This window comes from Lactuca saligna, chromosome 2, assembly GCF_052625555.1.
Source record: "Lactuca saligna cultivar CGN05327 chromosome 2, ASM5262555v1, whole genome shotgun sequence".
Classification (NCBI taxonomy): domain Eukaryota; kingdom Viridiplantae; phylum Streptophyta; class Magnoliopsida; order Asterales; family Asteraceae; genus Lactuca; species Lactuca saligna.
The window spans coordinates 101,311,873-101,330,115 of NC_136418.1; positions in this window are offsets into that span (position 1 = coordinate 101,311,873).

Genomic DNA, 18,243 nt, shown 5'->3' on the forward strand with positions numbered 1-18,243 from the left:
CCCTAGGAAACTACACAATACTATCCTATTTTAGGACCATGCCTCCAACCTCCAAGACTTTATCAAACAAGAACATGGAAGGGGACTCTCACCCCTAATCCTAAACTAGGGCCTAACCAAACAACTAAAATGTGAGTGGATGTAGATAACTCAAAACACATGATGACTACTTACCCAGAACAAGTTGCACCTTCTGTAACGATCGAACTCGCGATATTCTTAAATACATAATAGACCGCAACGATACCCCATTCCTTAACCGAATCATCCATCTTGGATGGTTGTCTACTTTTTTCTTCCGCCTGCGTGTCAACTATAAGGGATAGAGATTTAAATTTTACAACAGGAGACTCGAGTCTTCCCTACCATACTGAGGTTTATGCAGTCCTCGAACTCTTATCACGATAAGTAATACTCCCCCGTTTGGAATCCAACGAACCTCTACTGATGTCCTTAGATGGATCCAATCCCAACATATCCTAAATGAGTCATACTATTCAAATTCTAAGTGATCAATCATTTTACGAAACGAAGTAGACCTTCCTCCACATGAAACTCCACTATGCGACACCCCAAAAATAGACTAATACACAAACCCATTTGATGCACGAATGGTATCCCCCAACAAATATTCAAAGTAAGCACCCCACAAAAATCTCAAACGGTATTCTCCTTTCTTAAACACCTTTTATTCTTTGTCACCATATGTATTCTTCAAAATAACTAAATATTCTACACTGTAACACAATAGGTAACTTCGAGCCCTACGGCCACACATATTGTCATACGTCAACTAAGGTATAACTCTTAACCGATGGTTCTCCACCACTTGGGTCTGAACCCGTACTTGTTTGTGAAGACTAATAATCATGGCACAAACGTGCACATCCAACTATTTACTATATCACACGTAACTCCCGTATTGATAATAAAACCAACTGGTAACCTCCCACCAAGGACCTCTAAAATGCAACCTTGGTAACCATAGGTAACCGTCATCGTCCTATCATCGACAATCTCAACCAAAAGGGAATGGATTAGACTTCAAAAAATTATGAACCAACTAATCGTCAAAGCACAAGATATAAATGATTTGAAGAACTACTATTCATAATCACTAAAGGAGTCAAGTAACGAATTTTTGAGGCTACATAGACCTACTCATGAAACTTCCCAAACAATCTCACACTATAACTAGTACATAGCCTGTTATATATACCCAAACATATATAACAACGATTTGCTGATGACAACATAAAACACGAAAAATACATACATACTATGTCATGAGGGCCTACCTCCACTTCTTTCAAACCACGAATATCAGGACCTATGCCACCTTTATCTATAGACACGTGCATTTAGCCCTAACGCAACCAAGACATAAATCCACTATAGTAAGCAGTCCTGACGAGCATGTCGCTTATATTCGTACTTGTTGCCTTTGAACTTGTGAGGTATGGACACGAGGGTCCTTCCACCCTTACCACATAGGGCATGGTTCTTCTGACCTCCAGTTCATGACACAACAACGTTAAACCTCTTGATATGTGTCAGTAAGGTTGGCCTCGCGCCCGCTTCCTCTTTCCTACCCGCACCTCCAACACAAGGTCTCTTTTTTCGAGTTGCCTAAACACTCTTATTAGCAGTATGCATATTTGCAATCTACTCTTCAAAACTACCAACCAACCAATCAAATTAACTTGTCGGCTTATTAATTATTCGCTTATATATACCACGCAACTCCTCTACTAAGATCTGCAAGATCTCAGCAAAAATTTAGTTATTCAGTGATATGTTCTCTAAGTGAATCCTTGAACTCTCTGCTCCAAGTCGCTTAGTCGTCATTCTATTTAATATAAACAGAACTGATCACCATGTATTAAAAGTGTTATCAATAAAATACTCTCGATGTAATCGCTCAATGTTATCCTCTTCCGTCATTCCCAATTACATACAACATCACTATCGTAATTATCTCAAGTATCTCATTGGTACTCTGTTCATTAACATATCCCATCATATGGATCCTGTAGTAACAATCCTCAATCGAATAGGAAGACTTAATATTGCTATAATTTATTAATACGCCAATAATCATAACAATATTACCACTCTCAGCTCCTTGGACCATCTGTGACTTCTCCCGACCCAAACATGGATACTGTGCTTCAGATAGTAGGAGGTATACTACTATCTTTCACACCTATGCATGCTTGTTTCGAGAACCATTATGGACTTTCCAATTTGATCCTTGTCGTCAATTTCTATCATATATAATCTCTACACTAGCAATTCATATACTTTCCTACTGTAATAGTTTCATTTTCATTCCTCTACTCTAATCCACAAGGAAGCTCCTCCAGCACTGACATGTCCCCAAATGAATGCACAGTCATACACAACGTGAAGCCAGATATTCATTCGAATATCAAATTTCGCACCAGAATGGTTAAACTCAAACAAAAGTTGTGCACTAGGCTAAGTCAGACCTTCTAAGTCTATTTGGTTCCTATTGCATACAATCTAAATCATTCACTAAACAAGCTATCATTGCTAGCATAAATTCCAAGTGACATATCGTAGGCATATAATATGGCATGAAAGTAATAAGCTATCTAGTACACATACATCTTATATTCTAGAAAGCAATCATTCACATCAAACAATTACTTCCTTATTATTTCGGCTTCAGCTGACTGTACACACTGCATCCCCAATCCTTGTCCCCAAAATGTTCATTATTCTTGTTAAAACGTTAAAGAAAACATTTTTCAGCCGCAAACTTGAGTTCAAACACAACAAGATGTGTCTGATTCACTCAAGCTATGCTCTAATACCAACTAGTAACGTCCCAAAAATTACAATAAATTTAAGCTTTGGAAAATATTTATATTTATAATAAAAATCACTAAATCCATTCATTAACAAAAAAAATTAAGTTTCAAGTATTCAAATAACATTTCAAAATCAAAACATACTTCCAACAACATTAATCCATTTATACTTCAAAACAACAGCGGAAAACAAATATTCTTAAAATCCCATGTCAAGATTCTATGACAAGGATCCAATCGTCAATCGCGCCAGTGTACAGTCAAGCTAAATCCTCATTCATACCATATGTACCTGTAATAATCATTTTATAAAGGAAAGGGTAAGCACGAAGGTTAGTGAATCCCAACACAACATAACAATAAAAGTATTACACCCTATTCCTATATTTCATGCCATCATTAAATATGCAAACATCCATATAATATATACACATCAAAATCATACATCTCGTGTCTATTTGGGAACACATCCCACATAAAGACTCGGTATTCAACCGTCCATTTGACGGACTAGGCGGTTCCTCCTTCGGTCCCCTTGACCTTGCACAATGGCCTTCCGTCAGTCGGCTCAGCATTCAGCAGCCGAGCCTAAACATGAGGTCATAATCCTATCAAAATAAGACTCAATTTCATATTTTTCATAATTTTTGCCTCAACTACGCCATAATAACCAAAACAGCCCCTTTAACAAAATCCTTAACATCCCAGGTTTCCTAACTTGTCATTTTCAACCCATAACCCTCACTTTATACACATTTAAGGTTTTAGAACCAAATGATAAATATTCATTATTGTTTATTAATTTACCACTTTACTTTAAAATCCAAAAATAACTAAATTAATTGAATAAGACATTGGAAAAACTATACACCAGATATCAGGATGTTACACATAATGAATCCAAAGTTTAATACACAAAAAATATATATTCAAGACTTTACTTCACAGTTTAACAAAGTAGTTTAGGAGTCTCATTCATAGTATTTACTGTTTCAAAACCTTCTTTATTTTGTTGAAACATTTCATAAACACCTTACACACAAATTCATAGTTTATTAAAAGAGTTCATGACTCTCATTCATAATATGTATAGATTAAAAACATATTAATTCATCCATTTATAGTTGAAACTTATTTTAACAAAACTAAGCAATAATTGAAACATTAAAACATCACAATTCACAACTTAATAAAAAACATTATTTGAATAAACGCTAACATAATAACCCACATTCCAAATTCAATTCACATCATAACAATCATAAAGCATAAACTGTGAATAAAAATTTAATACAAATATTATAACAAATAACTAAACAAGCATGGATTCACAAATTAATAGCAATAGATTCACAACTTAATATGTTATGTAAATATTATAACAAATAAGAAAACAAAATTAGATTCACAACTTAATAACAACTAAAACTAAGATTAATAAAACCAAACATCAAATTAGAGTTTTAAATATTAAATTCACACATTAACAAAAGGAAAAAAACGATAAAAATAAACTATTTTTTTATCACGTGGATTAAAGGCATAGCAAGAATTTTAGCATAGAAGGGAAATATATTATAATATAATGATATATTCTTGAAAAATCAAACTCAAAAACATGTATAATTAATAGTTCAAAATTTTAAGATTTAAAATAGTTAAATTCATAAAGAAACAAACAAATCATGAAAATAAAATTAAAAAAGTATATAAAGCAAAAGTAAATTCTATTTCATATTTTTAATTAAAAATACTTTAATAATATTATACTACACTAACTCCTAGGTTGTAGGTTGTAGTAATAGAAGCAAAAGTAAATAAAATATCAATTGTGATGATTATTTGTATGCATTCATAAATCAATATAAAGTGCAGTAGGTTAATATAATACCATATCACAAATTTATAATAAAAAAACCATTATTGATTTATTATATATATATATATATATATATATATATATATATATATATATATATATATATATATAATTTTAAATAATTGAAAAATGTAAAACAAATCAATAAAATATAATATATATATACAAGGGAAAAAGACATAACTACAACATAACATGATGCATATTAATCGGTGGATTTTCTTTCTTAAAAAACAATTTAAAAATAATATCTAGAAAAGGATAAAAGTCTTAAAGCTAGGATATATACATTAATAGAATCAGTTGAATAGAAAGCAAATATGTACCTAGCTAAGTAGGATAGATTTATGCATTATAACAATGCCATAAATTAAAAGAAAATATTCAAATATTACCTCTATGAAATGTCTCCCTCTCCTAAAACACATATGAAGCTACTTTTTTTGTCGGCGACCAGTAAGTGGGGAGCGGCCAGGGTGTCGGTCGGAGATTATCAAGGTGGTTAGAGATAAAGAAAATCTAGAGGAATAGAAGTCGGAGTATATCTGGATGGAACTGGTTGTGGTGGAACATTGCTGGTCATTGGAGTTAGTAGAGATGCCATCCTCGTTGACGGAACTCATAAATCTAACCACACCACCAGAGCTCATAGATCTAGCATTGGTGCGTCAAACGACAATTAAGAGGACAGAAATTCACGATTGTAACGGTTATATGGTTTCATATCTGAGATATTGTGGCATGTGGTGGTTGTTTTCACCGATTTCTCTCTAGATCTGAGATATTCCAACAATTTAGATCTAGATCTGGTATTTTCTGGTGGTTTAAAAAGAAAAGTATAAGTTTATTTGGTGGTTTGACGGTGTTCATAGAGTTTAATTGAGAGAAAATGGAACTAAAGTCACTTGACATTGTTGGTGGTGGTTTGACGTCATATGCAACGACAATTCACCGGAGCAATGGTTGAGGCGAGAAATCGGAGGTTCCAAATATGAAATTCTGAAAATAGATTTAGGTATTATTCTCGGTGATACGAGGATACGACAGGAAAAGGAAAGTAACGGTGGTTGGCCGACCATCGGTGATGGTGAGGCCACCATCGGTGGTGGTTGTTGTGGTGTTGTTCATTAGAAGTGGTTGAAGTAGATGAGAGGATATTATTTTGTTTTTGAAAAACTGTGAAAGAATGAAACCATATCTAAAGTAATAGATCTGGACTTATGCAATGGGTTTAAAAAAAGACCACTATGCCCTTTTTCTTTTTTTCATTTATAAAAACTCTTAATAAATCAAAATATTGTAAAATAAGATCAAAATTCATTGTTCTAGGGTTCTTAATCTTTTTTTGTTCTCATTTGAACATTTACTTATATATATATATATATATATATATATATCTAGAGAGAGAGAGAGAGAGAAAGAGAGAGAAAGAGAGAGGTAAGAGTTCATTTGAGACAGACATAATTTTGTGAGATCATGAAACCCATTTTTTCAAGTAAATTATTCTAATATTTTAGTCATCGTAAAAGTATAATATATATAATATTCTAACATTATATGCTTTTAGAATATTTGAATGTAAAATGTGTTCAACATATTGTTTTAGAATATTATAATATTACATATTTTACATTTTTTTGATAACAGAATATTATAATATTTCACTAGAAAAAAATAGTCACACGGTCTCATAAAATTAAAACAGTCTCAAATATATATATATATATATATATATATATATATATATATATATATATATATACACACACACACACATACACATGAGTTAGTGAATAGGTTGTGGTAAACAAAAATAAAATTAAAAATTAAAAGTAATAAAATAAAATAAAACTTTTAAAACGTCGTATATCAATTATGTCATGTAATTTGGTTGTGTTCGGGTTGGTGAGTCAAAATATAAACTCGATCCAACTTATACAATATATAGGTTGGAAACATCAATCCAACTCAACTCATATAACCGTTTAAGTATTTTGATTCGATGGTTCATAAGTTAGTACGTCGAATCCAACCCACATAAACCATTTAATTATAAGTAAGCAATACAATTTCTAAATACCTAGTTGTTGGGCTTTCTAAAAGTCAAGCATGTTAACTGAAGAAGTTCTTTTGGCTCTTGGCTCAAAAATGTATACATGTAATTGACTTATTGTAATAGAACCTTAATCATCATTATTATATTTATCAAACTCCAATAATAAAAAATAATATATATAAAAACAAATTAGTAATTTAGTATATTTAAAAACTAAATAATTATAGTAGCAAATTTTATGATAATTAGGAAATTTGATTTACTTCAAGAATGTTGTTTTGACTAGTCTCTCCCCCCCCCCCCCCCCCCCACACACACACACATTACATTGTCGAATGTTGTAATTGCTCCCTTGATGTAATGTCGAGAGGAATATTGTTTGGGTTTTTTGAAGCTTGCACATATTCATCATAAAGTTTCTAAAGGGCACTCTTAATTGCCTTAAATTGTGATGTACCTTCTCCATAAAGTTTTTGGTAGCGAAGATGAGTAAACGTCAACTTATATCTAGGATGAAACACCACGACTATAGCTAACATAATATTAAAATTAGCCCTATACTTGTTTAACTTATTCCAAATTTGAGTAACTAATTTTTTCATATACTCATTGGGAAATTTCTTCACGTCAACCAACTTCAAATGTATTCCAAAGCTTTAATGAAAATAAACATTTAAAGTAGGATAAAGAGATCTTGAAAACTGAAGAGTCACATCATAAAACACTTTTAGAATGCTACACATTTTTTCAACTGAAACGTCCCAAATATACCTAGCATTTTTTCATTTTAAAAGTAAACCCAAAAACAAACATCCAATCATTCTAGTAAAAGATAATCAGAGTATGATAATGTATCCGCAAAACATCAGTATTAAATCAAATGATAATGTGGAATAAAATTTTTGGGTGTGTAATGCGATCATACCAAGCTCTTTCCTTTGGAACAAGAACTAATTGAAAAATGTTTAAACACAAATCGGTACCACAAAGCTTAGTGAATTCCTCCAAAATACCACATACCAAAAAAGTAACGTGCCCACCCCAACATACGTGCTTTCAGGTCTAGCCCACATATGTGGCCCAACCTATATAATCTAGCCCAACCTATAAATCGGGCCCAACCGATCATACACATACATGTAAGAGTGAAAAAGATAGTCTAGCATCCTATAATGCAGTGAGAAGACTCACCTGACTCATAGGTTTAGCTAAACCACATCTGAATGCCCTGCAACAAATGCTACAACAATCCTATAACATACAAGGTCTATGTGACAACTCGAAAATTTTTATCGGATAAATTCAATTCAATCAACCAAAAGTCAGACTAAATTCTATTGCCTTTTAGTTTTGTTAAGGGTCATTCTAATGAGTTCTAAGCCTAGTACACTTATGGAATAGAAGTGGAAAGGTGTTAGCTTAGTATTGGAGGAATGAAATCGAGCCAGAAAACCCAACACATGGGGTTTACGGCCGTAAACTCTATGTACAGCTGTAAACACCCTCCTGGCCGTGAACTCCTTCCATAAGGATGATATCCCTTCATTTTTAATCATTTCTCACAATTTCAAGTCAAGAACTTCCATTCTCTCTCAAGTATCATCAAGAATTACTCCATTTCTCGTCGAAATCGTAAGTGATTCTTCCTTTTATTCCTTGATATCCTTATTGATCTAGTACAACCCGATGACTTCATCCATGGATTCACCATTTTTGTCTAGATCTTCAAAATCATCATCTTTCACCAAGAACACACACTCATTCTTGGTGGTCGTGAATTCCCAAGGGATCTCAAAATCATAAGTATTTCAACCTATACCTTGTTATGCTTGAAAGGCGACTAGATCATAACCTTGGAACATCATCGAACTCATGAACATCAAGAGTGTAAGGTCGTACACACTATTTACGGTTGTATAATCTTGTTTGGTTCATAACCTAAGGTCTTAAACACTTGCTAGGTGCTTGTTATCCATTAGAATTCTCGAACCCTTGAATCCCTATGAATCAAGACCCAAAATGCATCCATTTGGAGTGTTTATGGCCGTACACACCTCAAATCCTTCCTCAAAGAAAGATTTGTTAATCCTCTTGTTGCAAGTTAAGACACACTAGTTTCCATATGGATCAAGCACCCTTTTTGCATGTTTTCCATGAGTGTACGACTGTACCCTCCTTGACCGTACACCCCTTGGACGTACACTCCCTTGTGTGTTTTCCTTGCAGTTTTTCAATCACATGTGATTGTAACACTTGGTTCAAGTGTTTCCTAGTCCCTAAGGGTGTTTTCCTTGCAGTTTAGTTGTTTAAAACACTAATTACATGCCTATATATATGCCATTATATGTCATTTAGGAATTTTTTGTGTCTTGGGAATCCATTCGTGGAACTTCTCATCCTTACATGAATCTTCAATTTAATCATCCACATAAGGTGAGTTCATACCCCTATAATCAATCTTTAAATGTTTTAAATGCTTTTAAGGGGGGGGGGATACAAGTTGAACACAATGATAATTGTGTAAATGTTATTTGTGATAACCATCATATTTAAAGGATTTCTTATGCCTTTATTAGTAATCAAAATCATTTCAAAAACTCTTTTTAAGTTATGTTACCTTATTGTTTATAAAACTCTGTTTTTAAAGTACGAGCATAACTCAGTAGATAATCGAGTCTTTTCTATCAAATCGGAGACAGTTCAAAACAGACATACTAGTCAACTATAATAGCTATAGTTTAGAGGTTTGGAACATACAATAACAAGAACAGAAAAGGAACATACGATAACAAGAAGAAGATAACATTTATGTGAGACTACTTCACGGCTTAGCAATATACTTGTTAGGTCGAATTTTGTAACCAGAGTCTCCTGGAGGGAGAGCATGAGTTTGTGTATAGATCTGTATGAGATTAACACCTCGTACCTGAACTGCTAGCTACAGTTAGGCAGACGTGCCTGGGATGACAAATATCACATCAGTTTTGGCGCTAGTAGGTCGTCATGTTATCACATGTCATATCAGTATGGTTACAACCACATCATACCTTAACCTTATTTAACAAAGTGGTTTTGAGGTAGTTACTGATTCAGTAAATATTTATACAATATTACTGAATACTTTCATTTTCCCATTACATTCATATAGTGATCTTCTCACACAAAAGATAATGCAAACTAATTTCTAGTAAAGATAGTCTTAAACTTGGGAAAACTTACAAAAGAAAAATAGTACAGTCGAGTCTTAGTACATTCAGTAAAAGGGGGGCCTATAACGCTACCTTTATGATTCCTCGGTAGATACATCAGGGATATATATATATATATATATATATATATATATATATATATATATATTAATTGGGTCCGACAGATAGTAGAATGTATGCTTTATGCCTCATTTCCTGTTCCTTGTTTGGTTGTGGGCTTAGAGCAGATTCACCTATTCTACTACCTATTCGATCTTAGCAGGCTAAACTAGAAACTTATCTAAGGAAGTCACAAACCCCGAGGGTTTAGTCTCCTGTGATGACTGTATGGTACAAATGGTGGTATTTTTTGATACATTTATTAATTGATTTTTAATATAGTGTTCATGACAGGATCTGGTTTTGGATTTAGAGTTGGTGGCCAGGATATGTCAGGATTGACAGACCATCAGATACAAGAGATGATTGTTATTGAGGTTGAAAGTATAAGAATATGTGTGCGGACAAGGTTTGAAAACTCAAACCTTGAATTAAATTAATATCAATGTTTGTTAATATTATGAGTCCAATCAAGTCAGGTAAACTAGCGGTGTCTTGAAGTAAAATTTCAAAAAAGTATTTAACAAAGTAAGAAAATGAGTATGATCAATCTAAAGATAAATTAAGAACAATGAGAATGATAGAGAATGATTTGACTTGAAAGATACTTCGTATTGATGTGAAAGAGAATTTAACTTCAAAGGTCTTACATGAAAAATTCATCTCATTAAATAGCTAAGGAGTAATAAAAGGACAAATTACAAGACTGCATGGAGAATGTAAATCTGAATAGTCAAAAACCTGACATGTAGGATTTACCTGATCTTGTCCCATGAACTATCCAATAAAACAAATAAGAAAGGACAAGAAACATTAAGTGATAATACACAATCAAAATAGCACTAAGTACTAGGTGCTTCTTGGACATGTCTGTATTTCAGAAGTAGCTCAATTTCGGAACTTGTTACACCTCGGATTGCACTTGACTTTCATTTTGGCTTCACTTCGGATTGCAAGAGGTGCACTTCATGTATTAACAATCTCCCCCTAAGTGACCTTAGCATTCAAACAATTTTTTCACTTAGCTTCATCAAATACAAATAGATAGAAAATTTGGATCCAACTTCGGACTTCTATGTACCATTTGAGATGCTTGATGAATTTCTTCCTGGCATGTTCAAGTGAATCACTTTTGGTAGCATCGGTAACAAACTTCTGAAGGATCTTTGTTGGATTAAGGTGTTTGTCAAGAACTCTAAAGAAGTCTTTTTAATTAGTCTTCTTCTTTAGATATACATAACCGAGTTTCGGTTCTTCAATGGGGCCTTCTGCCAAGATCTATGATTTCGGGAGTTTGGTAGTGATTTTTTCTAGAATGCTCTTTGTTCCAAAGAGATGAAAAAATTCAATGTCAGATCAGCAAAATTTTGTAACATAGTCCTTTAGGAAACTTATTGCATCATTGTAGGCTCCAATGCTTGATTTACTTGATTGGCGATTTCGGAAATGAGCAACTATGGTAAGAATATCATTTGGGTTGATCGAAGGAATGTCTGCATCCATGATTACAAGAGTTGATTGTTTGTTCCAAGAGACATAGTATATGTACAACATGCAATTAAGATTGAACTTGCTCTGAACCTTGTTAGCATATCCGATGATCTTGGTGATTCTCTTCCGTGACCATACTTCTTTTCATGGTTTTTCATTGACAGAGTAAAAGGTTCTCAATCTCTCACACTCTGTTATAATGATGATTTGAGGGTCATCATTCGAACATAGATGAGCATACTTGATATAAAGTGACCATGTGGAGAGATTAGCAAGTTGAGTTGATCAACATCATACGTCAGAAGATCATAACTCATGTCGGGCACAAAAATTATGACATGAACAAATCCTTCTCGGAAAAGAGGAGAAATGGCCCGAATCAGATTCGAATTGTATTTTAGTGCTTGAATCTGGATGTTTTCTTCCAAAGCTTGGTTGATATCTTGTTAAGACCAGCCCTCAGACTTTCTTAACGTCTTCGTTGGGCTGTCTAGATCTATTGCAATCTTTTTGCCTTTATCTTGAGGAATTTTTCTCATGCCAAAAATCAAGGAAATGATGTTCTTGAATAGATTTGGTGATAAGTAATTCAAATGGAGGAATCAGAGGCACCTCAAGGAGATCATCAGGCTTCCAGGTGGGAGAACCTTCATCAATTTGGGCGATCCTCGGAGCAAAAATTAGTGGAAGCATGGATTGAGCAGCTTGGAATGTGTCAACAGTCAGCTTAGTGTTGAACAGTTCCTTGTCTCTACTTTGTCTGAAAGCTTTGGCTATAATGATGGCCAAGAAACAAAGGACCATTTCCTTTTCTCTTCTTCCAAGAGAACCTTCAGAAGTTGTTCCCTGACAGCTTAAAGTCCTAAGATCACATTTTCAGCCAGGTCTACATCTTTTTCATCATCTAATTCAAGAGGTTCAAAAGTTTCAACCTCGAGAGTTTCATCATTGGTCGATTCATCTCGAAGAAAAAAAATTAGAGATAGGTTTCCATTAAAATGTTCGCTCTTTTTCACATTCTCCCTTTTCTAGCATGGGACAGCCCTGCCTCTGATGCAAGTACAAATTCAACTTTGAGTTCCTTTAACCATTCAAATACTTTTTGAAAGCCTGTGTTGAGTTGTTTGGTGAGAGTTTTGTATGCCTTGTTTGTAGGAGCTTGATCCTTGAGATGGGCAAATGTTTCACCCAAAATTACGAGCATCTCATCAAACTTGTTTTTCGGAACATCAACAACATTCTAGATCGCTCGAATCAACTTTTTACGAATCTCCTTTTCCAATCTTTGAATTTGTTTCACATGATGAACATGAGTCCGCTTGATGAGTTCATTGTTAGCAGAAATCATGTCATCATGAATTTGGAGCATAATGGAGGTGGTAGAGATGTGATGGTTAAGGCTTTCATTATACTTCTGTTCAACTTCTTTGATTACGTGCTTGAGCCAAAGGGAGATGAGTTGTTCAAGTTTATTAGCTCAATCTAGTTCCAAGGGAGCAACAACTTAGATCTCGAAAAGAGATTTAAGGATGATCTCTTTCTTCGAGTTAAAACTTGTGACTTTTTGATCAATCTTCAAATCAAGGCCTGTGACTTTTTGATCAATGAAGTTTACTTTTTTGATAGCAGAGGCAACATTGTCTCGGAGTTCTAATAGTGAAGAAGGATCTGCAATGTTTTCAACTAAAGATCGTGTGTCCAAGATAGAACTCTTATACTTCTTATCATGTTCATCGTTGGCATCTACATGTGATTTATAGGGCTTGGAATCATCAATAGGATTAGCTTGAGCCTCGTTGCCTTGATCATTTTCCAATATAACTATGAGAAAGGAGTGTTTGTTGGCTTCAACTTCTTCTTCTCATTTAGATTATTCAAATGATGAAAAAAGACTAAAATCATTAGTCGGTTTCGAGGAGGATGGCTTTTGCAACATATTGAAGGATGTAAGGATTGGAATAGCACCAAATATTGTGCTGTCATCTTCGAACATTACGTCATATGAGAGATCCTTGTCAGAAAGAGGCTTGGGAGTTTCTTTACTTGCGGGCTTCAAAGGAAGATCATCTAAAACAATTGTAGAATTAGGAACATCTCATGTTATAGTCTTTTGAGTTTCTTTGGAAGGATTGAACTATTGACCAGTCTCTTTATTGTATGGAAAAGTGAATGGAAGAATACTTTGGATAGATCTTTAATGCATGGAAATAAGCATATACTCAAGTTGTCCTCTTGTTAGGTCCAAATTCCGAGAAAGAGACCTATCAACAAAATCAGACCTATCTTTGTCAAAAATACTCGATCTTCCTTTACCTGAAGCAAGTATCAGATCAGCTAAGGCTTTCGAAGTAGGAGGGTTTGCTCAAGCTTCGGAAAGCTTAGAATCAGAGGTAGGGCCCCTGATTGTGCTTGTGTATAAAAAGTAGGATTTTCGAAAGACTAGTGAGTATGTCCCAAGGCGTATCAAGGGACTATATTCAATACCTGCACCATCTTTTTTGGAACATGGGGGTAGATTATGTGCAGAATCCCCATGAATGTGTGGATGTGATACTGAAACTCCGAAGGGTACTTCAAAAAAGTGGATGGGAGGTCTAAGCAGTGATCCAGAGTTAGATCCAATGCTAATATGTAAATCCTATTGAGAGGATTCACTAGGTTTGGTTCTCTTTTTTGGCTTGGAATTTAGAAGGAGATTTCTTTTGTTTTGCCATCTACTTTTTACATCCTCCTGAAGAAGCTGATTTGTTCACATCCCAGGCTAGATCATCAGAGATTGGGTTAGATTGCGTTAGATTGTACACAACCGAAATCTTAAGATGATGTTTGATATATGGTGAGTTAGATTAAACTGTGGCTAACATATGTTGTGGAAAACATCTAATTGGTCCGAACGTGGATTGGTTCGGTAACCTATTAGTTTTTACAGCTTTAAATGAAAAATACACATCTTTGAGATCTGAGTTATGAGGAATGGATTCGAATCACTCAAAGCATAGTTTTTGAAGCATCAGAGCCTAGAATCTCGGATTGGATATCTCATTGGGCTCTCTCTTTATGGAGAACTTCCAAAGGTATTGTCATATCACCTTGGTTTGGTCAATTGCATTGTTTCTTCCAGAGAAGATGCTATACACAACATACAGCCAATCTTTACTCATGGTCTGTGTACCATCATGTTTGTCGGACAATCCACAAAGGATTAAGTGCATTGGTATGGTCTATAAGCCAGGAACAGCAGACTTATTGAACTCCTTTGCCTTAAATTCTCTATTATACCTAATTTGACTCGGAAATTACTGAAACTTTTCAACCATTGTTTCTTGAATACGAAAAACCTTTGGGGTTTTCTCCAATGTTGATGCCCTTGAGGAAGGTTTTCATGTGGAGTGGAACAATTTTGTCATCATCAATATTCACCTCCATTACATCATCTTCAATCTTGATTTGTTCAAATGCTTTATGAAGGATACGAAGATGAAGTTTAGGGTTAGGAATTTTTGTGAGAGGAACTGCAACAGGGTGGTGGGAGATGAACTCAATCATGATGCGAATGGATTCATCTTAATCCATGGGATCAAGAGAAAAAGTTGAGTTGTTTCTCTGAGGATGAACTCAGTGGATGAAGATGAAGCGGAACCCTTTGAAGATTTATTCATCGATAAAGTTCAAAAAAACCTTGGGAATAGTTTAATAGGATGCCATCGATGAATTTTGGGAGCTTGAAGAGCAGAGTACAGAGAGAAACGCTCTAGGAAGATGATATCAAAAGCAAAAAGTGAGAATAGTTAGGATTCAAAATCCTTTTATAGGTTGGATATTTTGAGTCGGATCGAAGAAAGCAATGATGACACCGGAACCCGAAATGGGTTGCATTAAATGCATTGCCAGAAACAGCTTCCTAAAAGACTATTTATCACAAAATATTAGATGTTTGTTGTTGAAAAGTAAAAAAAACATCATTTTAGTTCTAATTTTGCTCGTAGCTTTATTGGAACATCTGCCAAAGTACGTTTATTGAGAATTAAAAGGATAATCATGAAGAAAAAATATTCTTAATATATTAATGATAAACATTTCGAAATAAAAACATTAATGATAACCTTAAAATTCTTTTGTTATTGAGGATCTTTGGAATAATCAGATTCTGAGATGAGATGTCATAAGATACTTCAAAAAGAATATGAACACATCATTAGTACATAATATAGAGTTAAAGATGGCATAGTTTCAAAATGAATATCAGAGATACAAATGCATGAAGATCTTAGAGGACCGGTTTCAAAAGATTTGAGATTCAAATAATTTAAAGGGCAGAGCTCGGAGGAAGATAAGAGATGAACTCACATTACCGTTTCAGATTTGATTTCTGAGATTAACTTCATGACACATGCATGTTTTTACATAAACCCCTAGATGGGAAGATTTCTAGTAATCTGATGTAACTTGGTTAGAACATCAAGTGATGAGGAAAGTTGAAAAAACTTAAAACTAATTGAATAATTTAGATAAAAATATACATATGATGATCTTATATTTTCCAAGAAGAAATAAATTTGAGGTGAAAAGAATTTCACTTTGGAATCACTTTACTTTCTAATGTTTCCATTAGGGAGTCCAAGTCTCTTGGAAGAATTGAGGATCAGGAATCATCATTCCCATTTTGTTCAGAAATCCATTAACTTTGGTTTGGTTTTGTCTAATGTGTTGGTAAAGACATCATCAATTTCATCACTAGATGGAACAAAAATAAGCTTGATGTTTCCTTTTAAAACACGATCTTTAATGAAATGGTAACGAATATCAATGGGCTTGGTCATGGAATACTGAATTAGATTATGAGAAATCTCAATTTCACTTTGAAAGTCACAATAGATTGGAATCCATTGAAATCGATAACCATAGTCCATAAGCTACGATTTCATCTAGAAAACTTGCAAAGTGCAGCTTGCAGCAACGATGTATTCTTCTTCAGCCACTGATAGATCAATAAAGTTCTTTTTCTTGGATGACCAGCTAACCAATCTTCCACCCAAAAATTTACAACCTCCAGATGTGCTTTTTCGATCGAGAAGAAGACTTCCATATTTTGAGTTGGAATAGGCTTGAAGAAGGAAGCTTTCGTTTGCCGAATACTAAATTCCAAGGTTCTTTGTTCCTTTGAGATATCTAAAAATTTGTTTGATAGTTAGAAGATGAGACATCTTTGGATTAACCTGGAATCTAGCACACAAACATGTAGAGAGCATGATGTCTGGACGACTTGCAATATGGTAGAGTAGCGATCCAATCATTCCCTTGTACTTCTTCTAATCAACAGCAACACAAGATGGGTCCAAGAAGATCTTGTGTCTGAAACCCAGTGGAACCTTTATGGAGGCACATGTGTCCATCGAATACTTTTTCAGAAGTTTGGAAATGTATTTCTCTTGATGAATAAAGATTCCTCTATTGGTCTATACTTAACTTGAAGTCGGAGGAAGAAACTTAATTTTGGATTCATGCTCATTTGGAATCGACTAACCATTAACTTGGAGAAATCAGCAACCATCGTTAACTCCATGGATCCGAAGATGATGTCCCTAATATATATTTAGACTAACATTAGATGGTTCCCATTCAATCTTTGCAATAAAGTTGGATCAAGAATTCCTCTTTTGAAAACCAAAACGCTTCAGAAAATCAGTGAGAGTCTCCTACCAGGCGCGTGAAGCTTGCTTGAGGCCAAAAACAGCTTTTTGAAGTTTATAACAGTAGTTGGATATGAAAAATTTACAAATATAGGGGTTGTCGAAGATACACTTCAATATCAAGTTCACCGTTGAGAAAGACGCTTTTGATGTTGTGACATCTCCATTTTTGCGGCCAGAAAATACAGGTCTGTTTATGCTTTATTTTCAAAATTAGAATATCCTTTTAAAGAAAAGTTTTGCGGAATTTGTTCCCATAAAAACATGATAAACATATTATCAATGCATTTCCGAAGAAATGTATTTTGTTTATATTAAAACTTTGGGATGTCATTGTAAATAAAGAAACATAACTATAAACAGACCTTACATTCATTTACACTAGTGATCTACATCTCTTTTATATCTCAGAGTAATGTAGCTTCATATCGACACATGTTATACAAATAAGTTGAGTGGGTCAGGTTAGGAAATATGGTGAGCACATAGGGTTTTCAACCCACAATAATATAATTATTATGTTTAATCATCAAACAATCAACCCAATTATTCATCCCCATTATCTTCTTTATTCTTAAATATCTATCATAAGAATCATTTATCCTTCATTCATTCATTCCTAAGGATCTTCCTAAGGAATAGGTACGGAGTCCATCATTGCAGTGGTTTATCTAACAGGCACTAAGTCCATAGATGTCTTTTGAGTAATTGGCGTCTTAGAAGGCTTATTTCGAGATCCTTTCAGAAACAAGTAGAAATTCAAGGTCTTTTCATTTATCCGAAAGTGGTATTCAACCAATGGTTGTTTCGATACTGCTTTTCTTGGTGCAACAGTTTTCTGAGATGTTGTAGGAATGATTGTGTTCACATATGTGTTTATAGATTTTTTCACTTTCCATTCAAACTTTTTTTTAATATTATGAACGTTTCTTAACAATAGTATTCCTATCCTTTGTTTTCTACTATCGAAGGCACATTAGGT